Genomic DNA, 12046 nt, shown 5'->3' on the forward strand with positions numbered 1-12046 from the left:
CTTGCTCATGTCAATTTGATTATTTTCTACTACTTTAATGCAAAGCTATATACTTATCATTCCCGCATCGCAAATGAAATGTTATTTTCCAACTATGAATATGACTATGTGGCTGGCAATGGAACCATGGTAAGTGTTGATATGGTGGAGGTTCCATTGCAATGGGTTATATCACCCTAGGATTAAATTACCAATGCCGTCCAGATGATTCTAGCGCCGTACAAACCGCGTTGACCATGAGATCTATAATGGCTCTGGGGAAGCCGACCGTATCTTTTCCCTTCGCACGCCAACGGATTGGTAGAGCCGGCGGGGTGTTGGAGGCACCGCCGTAGGTTGGGATAGCCTTTTAAATCCCCATCCATTAGTGATGATGGCTCTACGATCTATGAAGGATTGTCCAAAGTACACCATGAGTAAAGCCGTATTATCGGGGAAGTCTACTGGAGGTGTGCGGGTGGACAAAAGGGTGGGTTTGCGATCGCGGAGAAGGCGGTGTGGGCTTGGATCTTTATACCTGGCCTCACACCAAAGGAAGTGTGAACGGGGGCAAGTCCTCGCGGATGGCAAAAAGGGTGAGATCTCTTGTGGGAAAAGTAACGCACCTCTCGCAGAGTGTATCAAATTGTGGTTGTCACTCCTTGTTCCGGAAGGAACTGCGAACGCGGCAGGAAAGGAACTCCGTGAAGTTCTAGTCAACTCCGTGAAGACCGACGGGCATAGTTTTCATAATAAAAGCAACCTTTTGAAGAAATGATTTCAAAAACATGCATTGACCTCGCGATTTCCCGATCAATGGTCGTAGCTAGTGCATCAAACACCTTTTTATTCTTTTAGAACTTGCCGAGTACCCCTGTACTCACTTTCTTTCGACACCCTTGCTAGACCGTGATCCGGAAGTGGAGGCCATCAACGATGGAGCACCAGAAGGAAGCTACGAGCTGGTCTACGAAGAACCTGATCTTACCGGTGGAGTGGAAGGCGTAGACTATGGGATAGTCTACGGACCAGATGACACGGAGGTGGAGGAGTAGTGACATACCCTAGCATCATAGAGCCGAGCAACGTAGAACTTACCTAAATAAGTTGTTGAGCTCTCTTTTATATTGTTATGAGTTGTAATCGTACTTAAGTAGTATCTTAGGGTGTTCTCATAGGACCTGTGAGAATACCAACTTGTTAAGACAATGTTTGTAATAAAGTATGGAGTGTTATGACCTGCAATGTTTCTGTTGTACCACTCTGAGGGATATGGCAATTTGTGAAGAAGTCCCTTCACAAAGATCATATCAACGACTTGTATACTACAACATGCAGTGGTATGCTGGGTCACCGCACCAAGCCAGGCCATGGCGGTGCCACGGCAGCTCGCGCACACGATGGCGAAGCCACGGCGGCGCCACGGCTTCAGGAACGTAGGCGGCGACGAGATCGCCGTGGATCTCCACGGCCTGACGAGCAGAAGGGTTGGGGGCGACACGAAGAGGCGACGAAGAGCAAATCTGCGTGGTGGATCTGAAGCGCCGTAGAACGGCGGTTCAGACGCACCCCATCTCGCCGGCGGCGATGGCCGGAGTCGGCCGGAAAAATTCGGCGAAGGGGAGGCGACGCGCGCGTCGCCAGAGCCACGGATTAGGGTTCGTGAGGGAGAGAGAGAGAGGGGAAGTGAGGGCGACCGAGTGGGCCGGACCAGGCCAACTGGGTTGAGCCCAACCCACTCGGGTTAACCCTGATAGGTGGGCCCGAGGGAAATTTGCGCATTTTCCAAAATACCATTTAAGTGAGTATTTCAAATAATTTTAGAAAATAGAATATGACTCTAAAAAAATAATTAAAAATATGAAAATCAATCAGCATAAAATTCTCTATCCAAATAAAATATCAAAGAGAATTTTTGAAGAAAATTAAGAGTAAGTCTTAATTTGATGAATTAAATAATGATTTAAATCACACATAATATTTTCTAAAATGAAAATAAGTCCATTAATGCAATTGGACTTTAAAAACACCTTGACAATATTTCAAGGTTGTATTTACCCTAAATCAAGTATCTACAAGTTATTCTTAGTATTAATCTCTCACATAAAATAACAACGACATCGGAAGGGGGAAATCAAACCCTAAAACTGGAATCATGCATAATTGCTTCTTTAACCATTGCCCTTATCGGACAATGATGCTATTTTTCAGAGACAGAGGACAAGGGTCAGTCCACACCATCCAACTGCAAAACTTTGCAGTGTTCAGGCAAGTTCATCACTTGCTCATGTCATTTGAGTATTTCTATCAAATTACTTGCAAAATACTATGGTTATCACTATTGCATAAAAAAGCAAAACCACTATTTTCATAACTATGTTATATGACTATGTGGTTGGCAATGGAACCATGGATTGTGTTGATATGGTGGAGGTTCCATTGCACTGGTTTATATCCATCTAGGATTAAACAACAAATGTCGCCAGTGATTCTTGTGCCGTAATACCCGTGTTAACCATAAGATCCGGAGTGGGACGGAGTAGTCAAAAGTGTTTCCACCTCTCGTTCATCAACGGATGCGCTTACCGTAGCAGTTGTATGCGGCGGAACAACTCGGAGGGTGGGGATCCCATTTTAATTCCCCACGGTAAAGCATTGCTTGCCGTAGCGATTGTGTCTTGCGGAACAACCGGAGGGTGGGGATCCCATTCTAATTCCCCACGGTAATGCGGTCTATGATGGGTTGCAGCTACCGGCATAGGAGTGTATGGTAGAGCCCAGCACTGTCGTCATGGTCGGGGTCCACCCTGAAATTACGGGAATAATGGGACCGGCGTGGACCCAGGATCGGGGCATGCAACAACAGGTGGGTGTTCGAGGTAGCGGAGGAACATGATTGGCTAGACCTTATACCGGGCCTCACACCGAAGGAAGTGTGGACGGGAAAGCTGCCCGGTTGGCACCAAGGTTAAGATCTCTTATGGGTAAAGCAACACACCTCTGCAGAGTGTAAGAAGCTGTGACTGTCACTCCCTGTTCGGGATAAGGAGCTGCGAACAGCGGCCGGAAAGGAGCTCCATGAAGTTCTAGTAAACCGGTGAAAGCTGACGGACATAGCTCTTTGGAATAAAAGCAATCTCTTAAAGAAATGTTTATCAAAACTTGCATTGGTATTAGACTTTCTGGTCTAATATTGTAGCTAGAGCATTAAACACCTCTTATCTATAATGAACTTGTTGAGTACGCTCGTACTCATACCACTCTTAAATCCCATGCTTAGATTGTGCGAATCGTGCGGAGGAGGACTACGACAACAATGAAGGAGCCGAGATCATCGGCTATGAAGAACCGAGACCTCTCCGGAGGTATAGAAGGCGTAGACTACCTCATCGTCTACGGATCCGGGAGGCTTCGGAGGAGATCAAGCCTAGAGATATCCGAGTAGTAGTAGTAACCGAGCAGCCCGAACTCTTAGTATTTTGTTGCTCGAGGAAATAAATGTATAACTTAATGAGACTCTTATATTGTAAGCTAAGTTGGGTTCGCCTCGAACCCAGGAGTATTCCTCTTAGGACCCAAGAGGAGCTCCAAGATGACATGTGTATGATAGTTGTAATAATAAATGAATGAGTTATGGACCTGCTATGTTCTGTTGTACTACTCTGAGGGATGTAATATTTGCGGAATGGTACTTCGTGAATGTTATATCAACGACTGGCATACTACAACATGCAGTGGTATGCAGGGTCACCACAAGGAAGTTTTCAAGGGTCAAGAGAGGAGGATGATATATGATTAAGAAGAGTGAAAAGCCTAAGCTTGGGGATGCCCCTGTGGTTCATCCCTGCAAATTTCAAGAAGACTCAAGCGTCTAAGCTTGGGGATGCCCAAGGCATCCCCTTCTTCATCAACAATTTATCAGGTTTCTTCTATTGAAACTATTTTTTTATTTTGTCACATCTTATGTACTTTACTTGGAGCGTCTGTGTGCTTTTATTTTCGTTTTTGTTATTTTCATTCTCTGAATAAATTCATGCTTGTGTGGGAGAGAGACACGCTCCTCTCGTTCATATGAACACTGGTGTTCTTAGCTTTACTCTTAATGTTCATGGCGAAGGTTGAAACTGCTTCGTTAATTGTTATATGGTTGGAAACAGAAAATGCCTCATATTGTCTTGAATAACTTGATACTTGGCAATTGTTTTGAGCTCTCAAGTAGATCATGATTAAGCTCATGCATCATGTAGTTTAAACCTATTAGTGGAGAACTACCGTAGAGCTTGTTGAAATTGGTTTGCATGATTGGCCTCTCTAAGGTCTAGATATTTTCTTGTAAAGGTGTTTGAACAACAAGGAAGACAATGTAGAGTCTTATAATGCTTGCAATATGTTCTTATGTAAGTTTTGCTGTACTGGTTCATACTTGTGATTGCTTCAAACAACCTTGCTAGCCTAAGCCTTGTATTGAGAGGGATTACTTCTCGTGCATCCAAATCCTTGAGCCAAAAACTATGCCATTTGTGCCCACCATACCTACCTACTACATGGTATTTCTCTGCCATTCCAAAGTAAATTACTTGAGTGCTACCTTTAAAATTCCATTCTTTGTCTTTGCAATATATAGCTCATGGGAAAAATAGCTTAAAAACTATTGTGGTATTGAATATGTACTTATGTATCTTATTTCTTATAAGTTGCTTGTTGAGCGATAACCATGTTCCTGGGGACGGCATCAACTATTTCACCATTGTTGAATATCATGTGAGTTGCTATGCACGTTCGTCTTGTCTGAAGTAAGGGTGATTTATCATGAGTTGAATGGTTTGAGTATGCATATTGTTAGAGAAGAACATTGGGCCGCTAAATAAAGCCATGATCCATGGTGAAAGTTTCAGTTTGGACAAAAATCCTCAATCTCTTATGAGAATATTATTTGTTGTTGAATGCTTATGCATTAAAGAGGAGTCCATTATCTGTTGTCTATGTTGTCCCGGTATGGATGTCTAAGTTGAGAATAATCAAAAGCGAGAAATCCAATGCGAGCTTTCTCCTTAGACCTTTGTACGAGGCGGCATAGAGGTACCCCTTTGTGACACTTGGTTAAAACATATGTTATGCAATGATAATCCATGTAAATCCAAACTAATTAGGACAAGGTGCGGGCACTATTGGTAATCTATGCATGAGGCTTGCAACTTATAGGATATCTTATACATAACACATATGCTTTATTACTACCGTTGACAAAATTGTTTCTATGTTTTCAAAATAAAAGCTCTAGCACAAAAATAGTAATCCATGCTTCCCTCTGCTAAGGGCCTTTCTTCTACTTTTATGTTGAGTCAGTTTACCTACTTCCTTCCATCTTAGAAGCAAACACTTGTGTTAACTGTGCATTGATTCTTACATACTTGCTTATTTGCATTCATCATACTACTTTGTGTTGACAACTATCCATGAGATATACATGTTACAAGTTGAAAGCAACTGCTGAAACTTATATCTTCCTTTGTGTTGCTTCAAAGCTTTCTACTAAGAATTTATTGATTTATGAGTTAACTCTTATGCAAGACTTATTGATGCTTGTCTTGAAAGTACTATTCATGAAAAGTCTTTGCTATATGATTCAGTTGTTTAGCCATTGTCTTTACCATTGCTTTGAATCAGTTCATTCATCTCATATATTTTACAGTAGTATGATCAAGATTATGTAAGTAGCATGTCACTTCAGAAATTATCTTTGTTATCGTTTACCTACTCGAGGACGAGTAGGAACTAAGCTTGGGGATGCTGATACGTCTCCAACGTATCTATAATTTCTGATGTTCCATGCTTGTTTTATGACAATACCTACATGTTTTGTTCACACTTTATGATGATTTTATGCGTTTTACGGAACTAACCTATTGACGAGATGCCGAAGTGCCAGTTCCTGTTTTCTGCTGTTTTTGGTTTCAGAAATCCTAGTAAGGAAATATTCTCGAAATTGGAAGAAATCAACTCCCAGTATCTTATATTTCAAGGAAGCTTCCAGAGCACCGAAGAGGGGCCAGAGGAGAGCCAGGTGGGCCCCACACGTGGTGGCGGCGCGGCCAAGGGGGGCGCCCCCTGGTGTGTGGAGCCACCGTGTCCCTTCCGACTCCGACTCTTCGCCTATATAAGCCTCCCTGACCTAAATCTTCGATACGAATAAGCCACGGTACGAGAAAAGTTCCAGAGCCGCCGCCATCGCGAAGCCAAGATTCGGGGGACAGAAGTCTCTGTTCCGGCACGCCGCCGGGACGGGCAATTGCCCCCGGAAGGCACCCGACACCACCGCCATCTTCATCACCGCTGCTGTCTCCCATGATGAGGAGGGAGTAGTTCTCCCTCGAGGCTAAGGGCTGTACCGGTAGCTATGTGGTTAATCTCTCTCTCCCATGTACTTCAATACAATGATCTCATGAGCTGCCTTACATGATTGAGATCCATATGATGAGCTTTGTATCACTATTAATCTATGTGCTACTCTAGTGATGTTATTAAAGTACTCTATTCCTCCTCCATGATGTAATGGTGACAGTGTGTGCATCATGTAGTACTTGGCGTAGGTTATGATTGTAATCTCTTGTAGATTATGGAGTTAACTATTACTATGATAGTATTGATGCGATCTATTCCTCCTTTCATAGCCTGATGGTGACAGTATGCATGCTATGTTAGTACTCGGTATAATTGTGTTGGTCTATCATGCACTCTAAGGTTACTTAAATATGAACATCGAATGTTGTGGAGCTTGTTAACTCCGGCATTGAGGTGCTCTTGTAGCCCTACACAATTAATGGTGTTTGTCATCCAACAAGAGAGTGTAGAGTGGTTTTATTATGTGATCAATGTTGAGAGTGTCCACTAGTGAAAGTAGGATCCCTAGGCCTTGTTTCAGAACATCGAATCTCCGTTTATTTCTTGTTACATTTGCATGTTTACTCGCTGCCATATTTATTTCAGATTTTTATTACCACTCATATACATCCATATTACTTGTATTTTACTATCTCTTCGCCGAACTAGTGCACCTATACATCTGACAAGTGTATTAGGTGTGTTGGGGACACAAGAGACTTCTTGTATCGTAATTGCAGGGTTGCTTGAGAGGGATATCTTTGACCTCTTCCTCCCTGAGTTCGATAAACCTTGGGTGATTCACTTAAGGGAAACTTGCTGCTGTTCTACAAACCTCTGCTCTTGGAGGCCCAACACTGTCTACAGGAATAGAAGTGTGCGTAGACATCAGTACCCAATAAATTGAGTACCGAGATTGATGAAGTGCTTCATCAGAGGCTGTAGCAAGAGAGGTGGTGTGAAGGTTAAGAGGGAAAAAAACTCGACAAAGGACACAAAATAGCTGAAAGGGTACTTACATCATCCAAGGAAGGAGTCGATGAAATCCCGGCCAAGAAGCCTACTTCCTCGCTAAGTTCAATCCTCGCTCTTTTCGGTGAGGAGGCTCGGGGGCTGACGACAGGAGTCGACATCTCCAAGTCTTGGTGATGAGGAGGCGAGGTTTCCTCATGTGCACGGCGAGCTTCCGACAAAACTAAAGTTTGCTACGTGCTTGTTGGAGCTGCCACATCGGCAGCGGGCTCTTCTTCTTCTTCGCCACTGTCCACAAAAGATAAGATTAGAATATCCTTAAACAATATATAAAGAAAATAAAAAAGAGGGGCAGGATAGTTTACGAGCTAATCATGGCATCATCATAAGGACAGAGGGAACCCTCCTCTTCGGGAGAAGCTTCCTCGACAGGCGACCCGCTGGGTTTGGAGGTGCCGGAATCTTCAACTTCACCCCTTTTCCTTTTCCTTTGAGGAGAGGCAGCGGAAGGAGAAGAGTGTGCAGATTCGGTAGCCTCCGATTCTGTTTTTTGTCAGAAGAAGCCGCAGACCTGTGAGATCCCGCGACTTCACTTTCAGGGCGAGGAGTGCCCTAAGAACCATCGGTAACGACGATCCGTTCGTTGACCTCCCCACTTTCAGGTAGGGGAGGAAGAGAGGATAAAATTTGGTGGTTCTGCAGAAACGCAAGTCGACAACAAGGGACAGTTAAGAAAAATACAGGTCGATAGCAACAGCAACACAAGCAAGATAGCAGTCGAAATTGAAATACAAGTCGAGAAAGCAAGTTAATCAAGATAGTAGTCGAAAAAATAGAAAACTCGAAAGACAAGTTACTTACTTGGGGGAGGGCGTTGGTGCCGCTGAATGGCTCCACGCGATAGGAGGTTGGAACTGTGTCTTTCTTGCTCAGCGACGAAAAACGTCGGACAAGCTTCTCCAAATCCTTCACAGAGAGATCTTTGGATATGCGGTCGACATCCTTCTCGCCATCATACATCCAGAGGGGGTTCTTGCGATCCTGAAGAGGCTGCACCCTGAGCCTAAGGAAATGCGCAGTAATTTGAACACCTGACAGTTCCTTACCGCGGGTGTTCTGAAGCTCATGGATGCGCTTCATTAGCGCATCTGTCACCATCCTTTCCTCCGCGGTAGCTTCCGCATCCCATGAACAGCGCCGAAGGATTTTTGCGTCACCATTGAAGGGCGCGACATTGTATTCCTGCGAGCCAAGGTACTCCTCGCGGATGTATAGCCACCTCCTGCGCCACCCTTGGACGGAATCGGGGAATTTGACGTCGAAATAATTGACGTCAGAACAGATACAGATAAAAACACCCCCTACATTGTAGTTGGTGTTGTGGGAGTTGTTGTGGCGAATGTAGAAAATGTGTTTCCACAGGGCCCAATTCGGATAGGTCCCGAGAAAGCATTCACAGAGGGTGATGAAGATGGAGATATGGAGGATGGAATTGGGAGTCAGCTAATGTAGCTACAGCCCGTAAACAAAAAGTAATCCACAGAGGAATTCGTGGATAGGGGGATAAAGGCCGCGGATGAGGTGGTCGACAAAAGTTACCGATAGACGATGCGAGGTGTCGGGAAGCTCTCCTCCCCAGGGAAGAGCAGCCCTTCTTCCTTCTTGGTCAGCCCGAGCTTCTTCAGCATGTTGACGTCCTGATTGGAGATCTTGGATCTCTCCCATCCGGAGATCTCGAAGTTCTCCGTCGCCATGGTGTTCTCTGGAGTGGTGTGCCTTGAGAGCCTTGCCCGCGGTGGCATCAAAGTAAGCGCTGGAGAGATTGAGGAGGAACACGGGCGCATGAGCTTGGTGTTTGCAATGGAAGCTTTAGAGAGAGAAGATAGGAGCGCGGCGCAGCGAAGGGGATTTCTGAGGAAGACGATGGTTATTTGTATCGAGCCACTAAACCGTTGCGCCGTTGGATGATGGAGAAATAGATCCAGCGCCGTACACGTGTGACCATGGGTAAAATGGCTTTTTTACTATGAAGTAACTAAACAGGCGCTACAGCGCGCGTGCCAGGGAAAGTGGAGGACATTTGTCCCCACTTGCGTAACATGTCAAACGACGCAGTGGTGAGGGTCCGCATGTCAGCCAGAGAACAGAACTCGCACCTTCCCAATGCAGCGATCGTGGTTATCGTCAGCATTGATGTCACCATATGGGAAATTTCGACTTCAGTTCTTCCGAAGTTTGGCGACAAAGGAGTTCTTATGATGCAGACAAAATAATTTCAGGAGCCTTTGATCAAACACAAGTTTTAATCAAATGCTCGGAGGCTACTTTTTCTAGGAAATTTGATATGGAGTTGATTCAAAAAAAATAGCAAAGGTGAGCCTACAGCCAAGTATGAATCCTTGACTGTACCCTCGGGGGCTACTCCCATCGGGAGCGCTCGTCGCGCACCCGATAAAGATGGAAGTACTATAAAAAAATTTGACAATATAGCGATGAAGATACTAAAAACGTGAGCCTACAATCAAGTACAAGCACTTGGTTGTAGCCTTGGGGGCTAGTCCCACCGGGAACGCTGATCGCGTACCCGATGAAATTGAAGAAGTTGTGGTGAGCATATTTCGAGTTATGATATAACTCTTCATATACTCCCATCGGGAGGACAAGGTAAAAAATATAAGTCATCAATTGACTCGAACAAATGCGCTATTCCAACAGCCGAAAAAGGCACTCGACAATATATTCTCAGAGCGTCTCAGTCGCGATTTAATCTCTTAATGCAGCAAAAACTTTGCGAAGGTAAGACCCCAGGATCCGTCCTGCGCGGCGTGGCATCGCACCCGAATGCGCTCTGCTACTTTTTTCCGTATCAACATATGTGAAGAAAAATCCTAACGAACGCGTTAGGTACCCGATAAAACATAACTGGGAATTCGGCATATGGTAAGACCTTAAGCGACACATGTCGAATTACACTAGTATACCGAGATCATGTCCAGGGACTTGATCTTGAAGTAGGTATTTGCGGGATTGGCACGATAGCAGTTAACCGGGACCTGATCCGTCAGATGAACCAGCCCCAATTACCGATATCCCCGTACAATATATAATTATCTTATGAAAATCATTTAGTAACTCGAAGAAATCATGTGTTAATTGTAATGATGGAGATTTTCCCTGATTCTTCGATTCAAACAAAATCTCGGGGGCTACTGACATAGACACCCCCAATGGACTTGCCAAAGATGGTACCCGGGGTTTACTGAAGGCCCATGAGTCAACGACTATGAAGCTCGGAAGCCCCATTAGCTATAATATGGAAAGATATAATTGTATTAGGAATAAAGAGAATTGTAACTTTACGGGTCGAACTCAAAGAGTCTCCCGGAATCTGTAACCTTGTGTAATACGAAACCCTCGGCTCCGCCTCCTATATAAGGGGGAGTCGAGGGATGAAGAGAGCATCGATTTTATTATCAACACAACCCTAGTTTTCTAGCAGTCGAGTACTTTTCCGGCTGAATCTTCGTGATCTACTTGCCCTCTACTTCCTACGAAAACCCTAGTCTACAATCTGTAGGCATTGACGAGTCGATACCTTGTCACCGACCTCGATAGCTTGCTTGACACGATAAAGGAGGAAGCTAAGTCATGGGTGACCGCGGGGCTAGCGGCATTGCTGCCCACGGCTTAGTGTATAGAGTGTCATGTTGCGCTCGGCTATTTCCGTATCAAACTCTTTCTATTAATGCATTTTATTTGAGAAACATAATACTAATATAGACGCTTATAAATATGTACATACATTCAACCTTATAAACGCATGCACACATACCCTATCACTCTTCCTATTAATATGATGCATTCAAACACAAGGCGTTTGCTTCTTCTTTTTTGAAAAAAAGAAGAACGAGTGTTCTGCTTAGTGCCGATTGGTGTCAGCATGTAGTCCGTGTATACGGCGAAGCTGCAATTGCTTACATGTTTAACAGTACTTTGAACTGAACTATAATCGAAGTTGTACTCCATGATGAACTCCATCATGCATATGGTGGAGGGAAGCTGGATCGCTTCCGCCTCTGGAACAGGGATTGTGTCCGGATTCATCATGAACTACGGAACAAACTTGGAGTCTTGTTAAAGCGAAGCGAAACCGAGCGGTACATGATGGTGGTGGCCTGGTGGGCATACCAGGCGGAAGAGAAGGAAAAGGAAAGAAGGCCATGGACGAGGAAGAAGGATGCAGGGAGTTCCCGACGGACGTCCTGGTGGAGATCCTCCAGCGTCTTCCGCCGAGCTCCCGGCGCCGGTCCCGCCTCGTGTGCCGGCACTGGCGGGACGTCGTGGATGAGCGCACCACGGAGATGCGGAGCCACGCCAAGGCCCTCCTCTGGAACGCCCAACACTCGGTCGCATATGTGGTGGACGACCTCTCGCCGTCGTCGACGGGGAGCTGCACTGAGCTGTGGAGGCGGCCGGACGACGGATTCCGCGGCAACTACAGCGGCCTGCAGCTGGTGGCTACGTGCAACGGCCTGCTGTGCCTGTGCGACAACACGAAGCGGCCTGGTGGCGCTCTGACCCTGGTGAACCCGGCCACCGGCGAGGCCCTGCCTGTCCCGCCACTGCCGCTGCCGCTGCCGTGCGACGGCATGTTAGACGGCTCGAACTGGTGGGTGTATCGGCACTGGAACCTGGCCTACACCTTTGCGTACCA

The sequence above is a fragment of the Lolium rigidum genome, chromosome 2 (assembly GCF_022539505.1).
Source record: "Lolium rigidum isolate FL_2022 chromosome 2, APGP_CSIRO_Lrig_0.1, whole genome shotgun sequence".
Classification (NCBI taxonomy): Eukaryota; Viridiplantae; Streptophyta; class Magnoliopsida; order Poales; family Poaceae; genus Lolium; species Lolium rigidum.